The 17,248-nt window shown below is 35.2% G+C and overlaps 1 protein-coding gene across 1 annotated transcript in view; it reads left to right on the forward strand.

Annotated features, from left to right (window-relative positions):
- DPP10 (dipeptidyl peptidase like 10) overlaps positions 1 to 17,248 on the forward strand; it is a 731,390-nt gene that overhangs the window by 136,031 nt on the left and 578,111 nt on the right. The window lies entirely within an intron of this gene.

The following is a 17,248-nucleotide window of genomic DNA, read 5'->3' on the forward strand; positions in this document are numbered from 1 at the left end:
TTACATAGTCAGAGAAACCCAGAACTGGAAAGTATTTTAAGCATTCATTCAAGTCAAACATTTGTGTTCTAATAGAACTTTCTTAAAATATCCAAAACAGGCAATAGCAGGTCTTGTTCTTAAATATTTCTGGAAAAAAATTATTCCATTTAGATAATGCCATGTATGTATCCAGTCCTTCATTATGTGCAGTGGTGACTAGACTAATTTTCATTAGTGCTGTTTAAGCCTGTATTCAGCTAAACTTCATCTCCATAGGAGTGAATCCCTTCAGTAACATCCTTATAGTAGACTTCATATATTTATAAAGCTACATAACTACATATAAAACCAATTATGTTTTCTCCTAGTCATTTTTATTTATAATGCATAGTCTAAACTCTTTTGATTTTATTTTAGAACAGCATTATTTAAACTTTCCTGCTAAATAGTACCAGAGAAGCCTAGAAACTCAAGAAAAACTGCTTTTGAAATATTCTTGGGATCTAAATTTTTGTCTTTAAAACATGCCACGTAACCTTTTCTCATGTCTCCATACTGAATCAATGCTTACCTTAAAACACCATATTTTAACTTATGCGTTAGATAGAATACTTCCATACATCAAATGTTCAGGTAAAATAATCTGTGAACAGACTTGGAATTTATTCTGCTGCTTGCCAAATCCTTGCCATGCTGCTGTTTCCTCCAATGTGGTATGTGTTTAAATCTGGGGAGCATACTCTCAGTACATCATAAGTATAGCCTATAATTATTGTTGTTCTTATTGATGATGCTATTGGTTTACCAAAAATAATTTCCTGTAATACTAAGCACATCGCTATCCAATTGAAACACTTAACTTTTACTGAGGATCTGAGCATTGTCCCATGGTGTATTAGGATGTGTTATTGCTAAATACCCTTCTGAAGATGGTGACCGAATCCTTGAAATGTGTCTGTTGTGGCAATTTGAAAGACAGGTGAATGCCAAGGTCAGGCTATCACTCAGTGAAGCCAACTGGCTGGCTGCCCACGTTTCTCATAACATTTCATTTATTTTGATGGATTCACCAAGGTATGAGCCCTGGCACTCAGGTTTGGGGCACAGAAACTTTGATGTTTATAAGCACATTAAATGGTTCCATCTCTAGGGTACAGATTCACATTAACCAAGGGCACAAAGACTAGCAAGTAAGCCACAGTGCCAAAGGATAAATTGATAAACAAAAGAAAAATGGTCTTGCAGCTGGCAGGATGCGGGTCAGTGCAGTCAGGCCCTTCTGTCCCTGTTGGCAGGTATTTCAGAAAAGCTAAATGAACATCCGGAAGTTGCTGAGTGAACATGAAATCGGGAAAGAAAAAATCAGTTTTATGATTAAGGTATTTAGTAGTATGAACCTAATGTTTCCTTATCCATTCATTTCTTCACAGAGACTCACATATCATGGGAATCAGAGTGGGCAAGAGTTGGGAGGGCAATGATGGTATTTACACCTTCTTCCAATTGTTGCACAATTTCTATAGATGTATTTAGTTAATCATGACGTAGGCAGTGCCTTTCTCTGTAGTCTGAGAACAGTTCTTTTTCTTAGGATTCAACTCTGAGAAGGCAGTGCTTTCTTTTATTCACTATTACACCATCATGTGGTGTAGGTGAGCTTCCGGTAAGGAAAGAATAAAGAAAAGAAATTACGTTTAGTTGTTCAGAAACTGTGTGATTTAGTAACATAGAGCGTCATTACGGTAATGTATCCTGTAAGTGGAAAGACAGGCAGTGTGGGTATTACAGAATGATTTTTTTTTTTTAATGGGAGAGAATGATGGAGAAAGAGACAAAGGAAAGTTATGTTAGAGTCGTAAACCCTGCATGATCCTGTAGAAGTTCATACTTGATCACTGCAGCCTGAATCAACATGGACATCGGTAAATCTCTACTCTTGCTGAAGAAACAAACTAAGACTATAAAGAAGTACTTTGTTTTTGATACTAATTGTCTTCCCTGACAGCCAAGTCAAAAGAAAGAGATAAACAATGAGCGATTTTCTAACATGAAAAACAACACAAGAAATGTCTTTCTTATAAAGGAACCCACTCAGTCTGTTAGTGTATTTATTTTGCCAGTCATTCCTACCTGATTCAATGAATATTTATTCATTAAAGATCTAGTCTTGTGAAAGAGACACTTGAAAGTGGACAAACAGATGTAGTTTGTTAAGTGCTACCATAGGGATAAGCCAAATGCCATGAGCAGACTAGGCAGGGATGTCTTGGGAGCCTCATTGAATCATTCTGCAGTTTGAAAGGCAGTCACGGTGTGGGCGGGCATGCGTTTAACTAGTAGGTTGACCTAGGAGGGAAATATGCTTCTGCTTTTAGAAATGAATGAATGTATTTATCAAATGTGTATTGAAATTCTAATACACATCAGGCTTCGTTAATACTATGGATACACTGAGCGAAAGAAATGAGATTCAGCTCACATACACAAGTAGGTAAATTTTGGTTTTTTTTTTTTTTAATTAGCTTTTGTAAATTCACCTCTAGAAGGACTGGTACTGTTTTGTACTCTCTCTTTCTGTTTGTTTTTTTGCTTTTTTTGGGGAAGGGGACTTCCAAAATGGTATTTATGACTTTTCTTCTTTGAAAAACCGTTCTTAAATTTATCTTCAAAAATCTCTTTTGAAAACTAGAACAAAATGAAAAATGACTAGGACTGCATTGTTAACCTTATCAATTGTGACTATCAATATGGAATCCTTACACCTATGTAGTTTATGAAGGCGAAGCCTACAGTTGGTTTGAGACAACTATTAAACCTGACCAAATTCTCAGAATGCTTTTATGATGCTAATAAGTATCACCACAAAATGAATTGATGTTTCTCATGCAGCCAAAGTGGCAATGATTTTACAGGAGGGAGAGACATGAGGTTGGTTATCTCTTCCTGGCAGATGGGCTGTCCCTCCCCAACCCCTCCTCCCGACACAGACACAGGTTGGTAGGATTTTTTCTGGTTCTCTGGGAGAATGAAAATATTTTTAAAAAGCAAAATAAAAGAAAACTCTTAATTTATATTGAAATTACCCATAATCGAATGAATCACGCAAAATGAACTTTTAGAGCAAACGTCTTTTCAAATTGTATGAGGGATGGCTTATTTTTAACTAATGGTACTGACGGGACATTCTGGGGACTGCTGCAGATACTGGCTACTCTATTCACAAAGACTAGGGGGAAAAAAAAGGCTGTCTTCAGTAGATGAATGGAAACACTGACTGGCTTTGAGGCGAGTAATTGCCTTACTCACCCACACAAAAATTTCAGCCAGAAAAGTCCTCCTTTAAGCAGAGCACAAATGATGTGCAATGCATACTTGCACAGATATAGTATAACTTACCTTGAGTTTATTTAATTATTCCTGGTCCATGGGATTTTTGAAAAATTGCCAGAATACTACTTTTCTGGAGATATAAATAAAAGGTCCAAATCTTGCTTAACTTCTTTCTTCCTTAATTGCATAGTATATATGTGTTAGAAATGGCTAATAACCATCACAGAGTAGTTGAGAAGTTAAAACACACACATATTCTTAATATTTCTAATTAAAAGCAGCACAGGAATATTGATTACTACAGTGGAAATGTAATGTGTTCTTTCTTTCCTTTTTAAATGCCTATATGGTACTTATTAACATTTTTAATGGCAAAAGCAATAAAAATAATTAAAAGCACATTTAGTTCCTGTTCTGCCTCATTTCATTAATTTCTGCTTTTTTTTCTTTTGGAGAAAAAGTTGTAAAATTGATATCTTAGCTGTAGCTGCCTCTTTATGATATTAGATTTCTGTATGTAAAGAAGGTATTAGAAAAATTTTCTCCTACACTCAAGGAATCTTTAAACTTAAGATAAAAAGTGACTGTACCTTCTAGTTTCAAAGCAGAATAAAAATGTTTTACGATGAATAGAATTCTTGATTTTCAAAGAAGTTTATTACATTTGATTTTATCAGTTAATAAGTGATAATAAATAAATGTGTGGAAAAATAAACTTTTGAGCTAGATCAAATGTGTTTGTTTCTATTTCAGTATTGGCTTTGATGCCTAAGAAAGCATAATATTTAACTACTGAAAGAGCATACGTCTTTGTAGCCCCCAGCTTTTCCTCTGGTGAGCCTTAGGAAAAATGGCACTTGCTCTGGAGACAGGGAGGAAACTCCAGATCATACCCAGGTTTCTGGCTTGGGAGGTAGTGGTGGTGGTGGTGAAGGAAGTGCAGTTAGTTAAGATAAGGAGATGAGGTAAATTGACAAATTTTCCCCCAGACGCTCGGTGGCATCTAAAGGTCAGTGGTATTACGAACAGCAAATTAGTAATGCTGGCTGTGAACTTACCTTGAAGCTACAGCGCCACTTGTTCTTTTCATGCAGTCGTATTTTGCCAATGGCTTTACTATTTTCTTAACCTATGTTTGGCATCTTACCTGACTCCTGGGCAATTACAGCCTTTAAGGAACCACTAGAAAAGGAAGTACATTAAACACACCTTGTTCATCTTGAAGAGAGAGCAGGGGAATGGGGGTTTCCTCGGCCTGGGATGACTTTCTTCTGCCTTTCGGATCTAAGCTCTTTCTGACCTGGATCTTATTTAACTGGAAAATGACCAGGATAGATTTGATCTTTAGCATTTCTAACAAACATCATCAGGGATCTCTCTTTCCTGACTCCTATCACATTTAGCATCTTGCACCACAGTGCTGAGTATTTTTAAAAATATAGTTTTCTCTTTTGTGCTTCTAATGTATAATAAATTATTCATCTTCCCAAATAGATTCTTATTTATCTGGGGGCAGTAAGTTCATCTAAAGTCCTTCCTTCCTTACCTACTTTCCTTCCTTCCTTTCTTCTTTCATGCATTCCTTCTTCCTCCCATTAGTAATAGGCTGACACTATACTAAGACTTCAAAAATGTGCATGTTCTTTAAGAGTTTACAGATGTTCTAAAACTGACTATTTCACAGGAACTACTTTCCTTGACTCGATAACAGTTAATCCTCAAGAACGATTATGTATAGTTTTTTTAATTCTTCAAATTTGTGAGATGTGGTTATAAAACTTAAATTGATGTAGATGAAACAGTTTATAAATAGTTTTCACTTGCATTATTTCTTGTAAAGCTCGTAAATACTGTATGCAAGTATCCCTCCTATTTTCTACGTGAGCAGCATGAGCCTGTATTATATCTATGAAGTAAATGAGTGGGGGTAGGTTTTGTGACATGCTGGCTGCATCAGATAATGCCGCATGGTGTAAGCTGGGCATACACTGCTGTTCCTGTTTTATGCCTAAGAAGATGAAAGCCTTATCTTAAATCATACAAGTAATTATTAATGGACATCCCAGGTGGGCAGACCAGGCTGCCAAGTTTACTATTTTCTATCGCTCTACAGTGAATATTCCACATTAGGTATGGATTATCTGTTGTCAAGAGAGTTTTATATCACACTTTGATATAAAATTAAGTATAAAAAGCTATTGAGAATCAATATTTGACATTCTAAAAGTGACTTCAAGATGATAAAGAATAAATAGTATACTAAGCCAAAAATAGTTTCTGGGTTTGTTACATTCGTCTGTTTAATAAATATGTGGATGCACGGTGCACCAAGAACTTAGCTTGGCATTGCAAATGCAATGAGAAGTTAACTATGTTCTCTACTCTCCTTGTGGACAAGAGTCTAGTCTGTTAACTAGAAACTACTTCTAGATGATTGGGCTGCAAATATGATCCTTCTGCTATGTTTTGCCTAGAACTTTAGGCAGAACTTTAGTTCTAGGCAGAATGTAGCAGAAGATTATATATGCAGCCTGCTCAGCTCCTGAAATCAAGCTTAAAGATGATTGTCTGCCTTGTTAGTAATCCGTAGAGGGTTATCAATCCCAGAAATTTGGGACTATTGTTCCAGTTTGTAGATCACTGACATTCTTTTAGTGCTCTTTCAACCACAATTTATAGTTCCCAGGATGGGTCAACAACTGTACTCCTGGGATGTCTTTTCTCTGTCTATTTGAGATGCAGATAGCTAGTTATCCCCCAGTCCTCACAATGCTGAAATGCATCCCTCAAGATTAAAGACTCTATTCCTAACTTTAAGGAATAAAGCTGAGCTTAGCGCTTCAGTCCAAATATTTTGTGAATACTTAGTATGTGCTTTACTAGGTGTTATGGATACAAAAATGAGTGTGAAATAGTCTCTGACCAGGTGGAACTCAGTTTACACTTAAACATAATTTGGAAAATAACACGTATGGAGGAAGATTCATAAGCCTGATCATGTGTGTTAGGCATAACTAGTTAGGCTTATAATTATGCTTAAATAGATTAGATCAATCGTGTATGTAACAGAGCTAGTAAATAGATAATTAGATATTAAAATGCAGGTGTACTGATTCCGAAACCACTAACTCATAATGCATCTACCAAATTCCTCTGAGTGTGAGATTGTTCATTTTAGCAGTTTCAGAACTGTATGACTCCAGGACTTAATATCTATGGTAAGGGTTCTCCAATTTGAGTGTGCACAGGAATCATCTGCAGAGCTTGTTACAACAAAGATTGCTCAGTCCTTCCCTCCCCAGGAACTCACTAGGTCTGAGCTGGGGATGAATAATTTGCATTTATATAAACTCAAGGGTGAAGCTGACCATATTTTGAGGAGCACTGACCTTGGGGACTGTTTCCCAGACTTCAGCACATAGTAGAGCCATCTGGAGAGCCTGTTAAAAGTGGCTGTTAGGCCTTCCCTGGCCCTGGAGATTCAGAAGGTCTGTGATGGGGCTGAATAATGTTTATTTTCAACAAGCTTTCAGATGATGCTGATCCTACTGGTCCATGGACTGCACTGAGCTAAGGCACTATCTACATAGGTAGACAGAAGTAACCTACTAAGAAACTCAATTTTGAAAAATATGAAGGCTTGATCAAAATATGTACTTTCCTTCGCACGGAGTCCTTTCATCAGAGAAACGGGAAAAAGTAAAAGTAGGAAACTAAATGGCATGAATCTCACAGGCTGTTTTAAGAAGCAGTAGGCACTCTAAATAGCAACTGACTTTGATATGTATGGAGGATGTTTTACATATATTGGGAGAAGACTGTCTGTCTGAATAATGTAACTGTAGAAGGACCCTTAGCTTTCTGTCTATTTAGAGGTCAATTTCAGTTTCTATCCCTCTTTTTAAAAATATCTTGTCCATGTATTCTGTTCCTAACATTAACATATAAGGTTGATAGAAAATATGGATAATATAAAAAGTGGTATTGAATGATATCACTAGAAATAGTGTTCATGTAAAGAAAAGATGTGGGCCAGCACCAAGGTCTGGGCAACTCCACAATTTTGAGAAATTGGAAAAGTGGCTAGCAAATAACAAACAGGAAAGTACGGTGTCACAGGAGCCAAGAAAATGTTCTTGTGGGAGGCTTCAGCAGTGAAAGGATTGGAATGCTGATAAGAAATACTGTAAGATGATGGAAAAATTGGCTGTCTGACTTGGCTCCATGGAGATCACGATATTTCTCATTGGAATGTTTTGCTCAGCCCTAATTGTCCTTCTTTGCAGAGTGAAAATCTTGTGGGAAAATAGAGATTAAAATATAACTAATTCTGTCTATAAATTATATAGACATACATAAGAAATATATAAATTCAATCTATAAAATAGAACTAATGTGTTTGTGTGCATGCATTTTTCCCTGAAATATAGTTTTGCTTCTGTATTTTTGTTCTTATTCATACCACACATTATTCATTAGCACAGATTTATGTTACACTTTGATAACTGATATCCATCAGATATTGTTTTCAAAATTATTATTTTATATGATTATTTTTCCATCTAAAATTTAAAATCACTTTATCAGTTAAGAAAAAAAGTTTTATTTGGATTTTCACTGGAATTACTTTAAATTTGTAGATTAATCTAGGAAGAAGGGACATCTTTACCACATTGAATTTTCCTTAACAGGGATTTGAAGATTCTCTACATCCTTCAAGTGGTCCTATAAATTCTCTAATAACATTTTGTGGTTTTCTCTCTTTGGACAATAATACTGTCTAAAGACATTTAATATATTGTTTTGCTATCATAAATGTTATTTTTATGTGTTTTTATTATAGTACAGTTCATTGACATTAAGTACATTTGCGTTCCTGTGCAACCATCACCACCAGCCGTCTCTAGAACTTTTTTCATCTTATCAAACTGAAACTGCATAACCATTAAAAAGATAAGTTCACATTTTTTCCTCTCTTCAGCCCCTAACAACTACCATTCTGCCTTCTGTCTCTAAGTATTTGACTCCTTAAGGCACGTCGTTTAAGTGGAATGATACAGTATTTGTCTGTTTGTGACTGGCTTTATTCCCCTTAACACGGTGTTTTTAAAGTTCATCTATGTTGTAGCAACTGTTGGGATTTCCTTCATTTTCAAAGCTGAATAATACTCATACATACACACACAGGCACACGCACCACATTTTGTTATTCTTTTCATTTACCAATGATCATCTGGGTTGTTTCCACCTTTTGGCTATTGTGAATAATGCTTCTGTGAACAGAGGTGTACAAATACCTGTTTGCATCACTGCTTTCAATTGTTTTGGGTATATAACCAGAACTGGAATTACTATTGATTATTAATGATAATCCTGTTTTACTGTTTTGTTAGATATATCACAATATGAATTTCCAGCTACAATTTCGGGGTCATTTTAAATACTCTCAGTTTTCTCATGTACCATTTTCTTGACTTTCTTTAGTTTGTCATTACTTTTCTTTAGCTCTCAGAGTGTATTTAAGGAAGTTGTTTTAAAGTCTTTCTCTAGTAAATCCGAAGCCTTGTTTCTTTAAGGTTGGTTTCCAGAGATTTATTTTGATCTTTTGAAAGGGCTAGATTTCCCTGTTTCTTTATATGCCTTGTGATCTTTTGTTGAAAATTGGATGTCGGAAAAATCAGACACTTCTTGCAGTCATTGTAGACTGTGTGGAGGAAGATGTTCTCTAAATAGCCCAGTATGAAAGTTTAAGATTTTCTCAGGCATTTTCTAGGCCTGTGTCTTCCCTGGGCCTGTGTGTGTGGTGTTCTCTCCCAATTTCCCCATAGATGGGGCTGCTTTTATTTATTTATTTATTTTGAAGGCTGCTTTGAAATGTTTTATCATCCATCCCTAAGAGATTCACCCCTAATTCTTCCTGAAATCTTGGCTGTTCCTCTGTACTACTCTTGCCATAACATTTTGCCCTCAGTTTCTGCATGTCAGCATACTCTTGCAGTTTTCACAAACTATGTTACCCCTCATAGTTTTCCATGGCTTCCAAACTGAGATTCAAACTATATATTCATTTTCGTCTGAGAGCTCCAATTGAGGCAAGACAGAAACCAGTCCCTCAGGCAGCCCACAGACAGGCCAGAACTTTGCAAAATAAGTTCCACTGCCCTCCTTCCTTCCTGAGAGAAAAATACTGGAAAGTGGGCTACTTTTTTTTTTTTACTGCACTCACTGTTGTTCCAAGGTGAGGCAAGCACAAACAATAATGCCATGAAATGTCCTACCTTTTTTGCTGTGGCTTTTTCTTGATGGGGCATTCACTTGGTTGGAAAGCAGTGAATTTGGCTGGTTACCAGAGCTCCCAAAATGCTGTTTTAGTCAGTCGCTAGTAGTTTACTTGATGATCCTGTGGGGGAATGAGGACCTGGTGCTTTCTAATCTGCCATCTTTCAGACGTCACATCTGTTTGTTTGTTATTTTGTCTTTTTTAATAGCTTTAGTTGTAGTTTTTAATCCTAAATGTGTCCAGAATCACAGTTGCTTAGTCCTACCTTAGACCTCTAAATCATGATGCTAAAAGTCTAAAACTAACACCCCACAATATATTAAGGATAGTTGTCATACTTATTTTGTTTCTAATTTACTCTTAATTCATCTAGGAGTGTGTATCAGTTCGTTTTTACATTACTGTAAATAACTATCTGACACTAGGTAATTTATGAAGAAAAGAGTTTAATTGACTCGGTTCCACAGGCTTAACAGGAAGCATGACTGGATGGCCTCAGGAAACTTACCATCATGGTGGAAGGCAAAGGGGAAGCAAATACATGTTACCATGGCAAAGCAGGAGAGAGAGCGAGCGAAGGGGGAAATGCCACACACTTTTAAAGCATCAAATCTTGTGAGAATTCACTTACTATCATGAGAAGAGCAAGAGGGAAATCTGCCCCCATCATCCACTAGGCCCCTTCTCCAATTGATCCCACTAGGCCCCTTCTCAACCATGATATTTTGGTAGGGCCACAAATCCAAACCATATCCAAGTGTGCACCAGTAATCATAATTATTGGGGAATGATAAATGCAAATTGTAACACATATAATTGCCAGTTCTTTTATAAACAAATTAATTGTAAACAAACAAACCCAAGCTTAGGCAACATAGCAAGACCCCATCTCTACACAAAATATACAGAAAAAAAGTAGCCAGGTACAGTGGTACATTTCTGTGGTCCCAGCTCCTTGGGAGGCTGAGGTGGGAGGATTGCATGAGCCCAGGAGGTTGAGACTACAATGAGCCATGATTGTGCTACTGCAGTCCAGCCTGGGTGCCAGAGCAGGAATCTGTCTCAAAAACAAAAACAAGAAAAACAATCCCAAATCAAAATAAAACAAACAAACAAAAAAGAGCAACAAAAGACATTTGCTTGACATTTCTAACAAGCTTCCAGCTGATGTTGATGCCTTTGGTCCATAGCTCAGATTTCAATATGATTTAGCATATTTAGCCTTATGTAGGTCAACAGCATAAACCTATAAAGAGCATAATTTTGAAAAATGTGTAACTTGTAATTAGTTATAAACACAGTACTTTACTTAGCATAGAGTCCTCCAATCATAGAAGAAGGATAAATGAGGAAACTGTGAATGGCATGAGAACAATGAGCAATTTTAAGAAGCAGTAGGCAGAATAAGTATTAAGTGCAAATTAAATATGAGAAATGATCTCTATGATTATATTTTCTGTATTGATATTCTTAACTGATGTCTCATAGGAAACCATGACTGTTTCTCTTAATACTAGACAATAGTTCATAATATTTTTTATTTATACTAAACTCTTACATTCAATTGACTAAAGTTTTATTTAGTATAATTGCATTTATTTCTTTAAATTGAATTTAAATTTTCTTTTTGTGGTATTTTTTCAGACGTACTATTCAGACAACATGAACTTAATAAAAATTTAGAATTTTTTTCTGACTTCAGTATGTTATAAAATATTTTAAATAGTGTTTCTTGGAGGCAAAATCAGATTCTGCCTGCTTCTTTTGGAAACTCCTTGAAAATTATCTCAGTTCCTTTTATGCTTATTAATCTATTATCGCTTGTAAATGTTGTCAATTATTTTTTCCAGAAGGAAAAAATGCGTACTTTGTGGACATTTCCAAATAGCTACATGTGTATTTTAATACACATTTTCTACTTACTTTAAAAAAAACTCCTCTGATTCCTTTTTCATTCCAGATTTTATATAGTTACGTGATCCTAGCATATCCAGCACCTTTTTTATAGGATGTTGATTGAATATGCATAGTGAATGTTTTATATCAATATAAGAAAATTAATAATTTCCTTCTTTATTTCTCATAGCAAAATTGTATGATTTACTCTTTTACCTTTATTTATTTAACCTTGTATTCTATTGTTGCCTAGAAAATTCTTCTTCAGACTTTATGCTCAGTGGGAACAGGTCTTATTTTAATTTGTATTCCCAGCTTCATCTTGTGTGGTATCCCAAACCTTAACACACTCCAGTACATTTTGTTAAATGATAAATGGTATTATTTAAAGGAAATTTAAATTGAATTTCAATATCTCAAGGCTTTTCAAGCCAGAGCTGGCTAAACATTTCTTAGGTGTGTTGTAAGAGCATGTTTCTTTAAGATGGAGTTTATTCCAGGTATCGTTTAAAGTTTTAACTCTTAAATGCCATTTCTTTAATATCATGAGACAATATAGAAACTTTTAAAATATTTTAACTTCCTTTAGGATATTTTAAGATTATTCAGTATAAATGTCTTTGGACTATTTCAAACCTTTCCATATTTGACATTACTTACAGTTGAAAATATAAACACCATCAGTAAAATAAAATAAGTAAAAGACAATTCAAATTTTTGAGCTATTTAACAGAACATGAACTGATGGAAGAGGACACCCCATTTTTTTTTTATTTTGAAGAACTTTATTGAACTTCTTTGAGAAAACATTAAGATTCTATGTGAGGACATATTGAAACAAGTAAATATAGGGAAGGGATAAAAGAAAAATGAATAGTTTTTGAGTGATTGATGTGATTGTGTTAAGAATGACACTAAGAATCATGTAAAAAATGTTAATGATCTAGGGCTAAAAAACCTAAGTGCATCTTTTCAAACAGAAATACAGATATTTTAAAGAACCTTCCTTGTGCTTCTTAGAAAGTAGTCAAGTGGTTGGAGAAAATCTATTTTTGTTAAAACACACCCACATTCAATCTAGATATATAATTTCAATATCTCAATGATTTTTCCTTGTATTTTCTCTAAATGTCATGGTTTTTAGACTATTTCAATATAGATAGATTATATTTCTCTTTAGAGTACATATGGCAGATAAATACATTGGCGTTTTCCAAAGGAAAGTACAAATGGAATACTATTTTTTAAAAAAACAAATTTTGATATCCTTTACTTCCTTATGAAGAAAAGCACATGTGCTGGTTAAGATTTTTTCTTTATTTTGCCAAATAAAATGGTGTCTAACCCTTGCATTTTTCTTACTTATTATTCCCAGCATTTTTCTCCTTGCACCTAAACAAATAAAAAATGAATTTGGACTTAGATAAATTATCTTTATAATGGTAAGCCTTGTCTTGTAAGCTAAACTGTTCTCTGAAGGAAGATGAGTAATTTGTTGGTGGTAGATATAATGTAAATAGTTAGGTTACAGACTCAGTTTAGTTTGGACTGTAGCACTAACGTGTCTCTAGGCAATCACAATATTTAATATGATCTGACATTGAACACAAGCATTTCAACTGATGCATCCATCCACTGGAGGGCTCATTTACAAAAGTAGCACCATATATGGATCATTTAATGTTTGCCCCTAAGTTTCTAGACCCCCTTCTTGTGATATCATAATCTAACATGCACTTTGTTCTGTGGCCAAAGCATCCAGATGATCATGTTGCAAATTCCTAACATGTTCCTTGTCTAAGGCTGCTGCCCAGGATCATACCTGTTCTGTTGGTCTGGCATGTGCAATTGATTGCTTTCAGATGTTGGGTGGTAGAAAGTCATCAAAAACAAAGTCAATCAGGGTCACTTTCACCACCACTTAATTAACTGGCCAATTACTCTCCAGGCACCTATTAAGAGAGCAAGAGATTGTTAACTGACGTAAGGAATCTAAAATTGTCTAAGGCTGGGTATAGTGGCTTATGGTTTTAATCCCAGAGCTTTGGGCTACTGACACAGGAGGATTGCTTGAGACCAGGAGTTTGAGATCAGCCTGTGCAACATAGAAGACCTTGTCTTTACAAAAACTAATTTTAAAAAATTAACTGTGTGTGATGGCACTATGCCTGTCATCCTAGCTACTCAGAAGGCATAGGCAGGAAGATCACTTGAGCCCAGGAGTTTGAGGTTTCAGTGAGCTGTGATTGTGCCACGGGACTCCAGCCTGGGTGACAGAGCAAGACCCTCTCTCTAAAAACATTTTCTTAAATTAAAAAAAATAAAATTTTCTAAGATGTGATTCTTACATGAAGGAGTTAATAACTTTAAACCCAACAGGGATATGATGGATCTTTATGCATGGTTTTAAGCAACACTGTCACTACCATTCACCATCATCATTATGATGATGATGATGTCATTCATTCATGATATTATGAATGATGAGAAAGAGTGCAGGTATATTGAGGGAGAACATTCCAAACAGTTCACTTAGTGTAAACTTTCTTAGTGTATACTTAGGTATGAGTTTTTTATGAGTTATTTTATTTTAATCCTTCCAACATTTAAAAATAATTATCATTATTATTCCAGTTGTTCAGGTAAAAATATTGAGGCTCAGAATAATTTAGAAGTGTGTTTTCAGTCTCCTAGCTCTCAAGCAGCAGAGTTGGATTCAAACTTACTGATACAGTGTATTTTAGGCATTTTTCTTTCCAGAGAAAGAAAAGTCATATCTGGCTTGCACAACTAGGAGAAATCCCCAAGAGAAGAGCAGGATGTTGAATGACTGACAGTGTCTATAACTGGATGCATATGAAAGGGGTTGGATGGAACAGAATTAGGAATGGAATGGTGATGTGAAGGTTGAAGCATCTGAGGCAAATGTAAGGAAATGGAAATCAGAGCAGCATGAAATACAAGATTCTTTCTCAAAAGTAGATTGTGCTGGCTGGGGAAACGGGAGCGTGGATATAGATAATTATTTTTCTAGACTTACACATTTGTGTTTGATTCTTTAGCTAGTGTAGGGATGTTAAAGAACTTTGGAGAAAAAAGTAACGTAAGTAACACCATGCTTTAGAAATGTAATGGTAATAGAATATAAGGTGGGTGGAAAGGGGAGAATTATATTACATTCATTAAGTCAGCAGTTCTCAATAGGGACTTGTATATGCCTTGAGCATTGATGAGTCATTTCAGAGGAACCACACATTCTTATGTGCGTCACTTTATGAACAGAAAAATATGTCTCGCTCAAATTTGTTTTACCGCTTTTTAAATGGTGGACTTCCATAGTCAGTTGTGACTTGGAAAATCTACATTTATTTGCAAACATTACTGAATTCAGGATAGCATTACTGAATTCCAAATATTACTGTGAATTTTCCCAAATAAAAGATATTGACATACAGTTATGTAGGGGTCCAAATAACTTATTGATTTATTGATTCTTTAATGTACTTGTTCTAGAAATATTTATCTTTACAAGTGGCATTATAGTGTTTAAGTGTGATCTTTATAATCAGATTTTATGAACTAGAACTCCAGCTCTTCTACTTATTAGTGATAAAAGGATATGTTACTAATCTCTTCAAATCCCATTTTCTTATCTACAAATTTGTGGAGATGACACTAATCTTACCTGATTATTTTGAGGATTATGTGAGATTGCAAATCTAAAATGTTTCAATACCAGACACATAATAAAATATACAAGCTATTATTACTCTTTGTTAGATTATGTCTGGTAGACATTACATGGTTTTATCATAGTCACAAACTGAAAAACACAGTCAAAAGTCATTTCTCAAATAGTTTGTCATGAGTTGGAGTGATAGCATATCAAGATCATAATCAGTAAATTTCAGTTTATAATTTTTTCTTGATTCTTTTACTGAATTGAAAAGTCAGTTATAACTGCTACATTTCTATTCTTTTTCCCTTTTCTTACATTGTGAAAATAATATGTGCTTGCTTCCCTTAGAGTTAATAAATAGGAAAGTATTTATGGTTCTTGGCCCAGATACCCACTCGCTGTTGGTTACTGCCCTTTTTTTCACTGTCTCAGTTCTTGAGATGAGTGTTTCCCAACTTTCAGACCACTGTAGGTTTTGATTTACAGCAGCAGCCTCTCTCGTTCTGTCACCCTACCTTCTGAGTAGCCTTGAAGTAGGGCATTATTATAGAGAATCACCAATCATCACAGCACACACATTCTGACAAAGAAACTCACCTAGAAACTTGCAGGAACGTTGCATTCCAGATAAGGGTTTATGGTCACAAGACAACTATTGACTGTCTTTATATCACTTCTCTAAAGCTGATAATTTGGGGGACCCACTCTATTGATTTAAGTGGAAAATATGAATGAGAATCCTAAAGTGCAAGAGGAATAGAAGTGTTGGATAATAAGCATTATTTGAAAAAGAGGTGTGGAGCAAGTCATTTAAGAAAAAGTGGAATTGATCTCTCCTGGATTTGGTTTATCAGAATGAAAGACTAACTTAGAGTGATTTATCTGAGAAGCAAAACAACAAACAACAAAATGCCTCCTATGCATGGTTTCTTCTTGTGTTTATTTAGAGTCTAGTTCTTTAAATCTGATGGGTTTATGGCACAATTCAATACCAAAATAACTATATGAGTATTAGCATCAACGTTTTAATCTGTGAGTCACAGGAACTCATGTACAATTTATTAAGTGTTTTCTATTCTGTTTATATTTATTTAAAACAAAGCTGCTCTATGGCTTCTTGGGTGATTTGTGCACATGTAGTGAGCTGGATACCTTCATGTTTTGTTTCATTTATCGCCAAATCAGTTAGCTATTTCTGAATAAAGAGGCTGTATTGAGAAAGGATGAAAAGCAGTTGGGAAATAGAGTAGGAAGAAAAAAAAAACAAGAAGCTCAGTGTTTTATAAACTTTATTGCAAAGTAAAGCTGACATTCATTTCAAATCAATGTGGTCTGTACTTTGCTTTGGTGAATTATGCTCACACATATCTAGTCAATACAGTAGAGCACAGATCAGTGGAGGAATGAATAGCTTTACCACATGCATCGTGAGAGATGTACAAGTTTATTTTCCCCATCAACCATACCTTTTGCCAATATCATGCATGTTGCCCAGCAAGAGAGTGTCATTAACCACTGATATAGAAGGATTCATTTAATTTAGTTACTAAATCCTGTTCGTTTTTATGAGTGGTGGGAGAACTGTTTTAAAAAGACCTGTTTGGTTAACAAATGTGTGCTGCTCTGCAGTGAGGGACATTTTGAATGATTTTCCCATTTCTAATCTTTCCTCCATCCAGTTAGAAAGTAGCCCATAGTGCTTCAAGAACATTTACATCTTTATTGTAGGTTCCATTGTAGCAAGAATACATGTAAACGGACTCACTCTATTTCCATAATTATTTTGCAGAGTATTTTGGCTCTCATCCTGGTATTTACAGTCAATGCATTTTTACACCATCTACATTTTGGACAGCAAGCATAAAACTCTGCTGGTTTATCTCACAGAGAGATCAGATTGGCCCCCAAAAGATAGCCATTTATAATATGTGCACTTTTGAATAATTAAATGAACTACTGAAGAGGAAATGGATTCTAATCAGCTTTCAAACTGTGATTGTGCCATGCACTGAATCATTCCTTTATGAATACACTTCTCTTGGAGCATGTATAATTATGAAACTTTTTTTTCTATCTCGGTA

This window comes from Nomascus leucogenys, chromosome 20, assembly GCF_006542625.1.
Source record: "Nomascus leucogenys isolate Asia chromosome 20, Asia_NLE_v1, whole genome shotgun sequence".
Classification (NCBI taxonomy): domain Eukaryota; kingdom Metazoa; phylum Chordata; class Mammalia; order Primates; family Hylobatidae; genus Nomascus; species Nomascus leucogenys.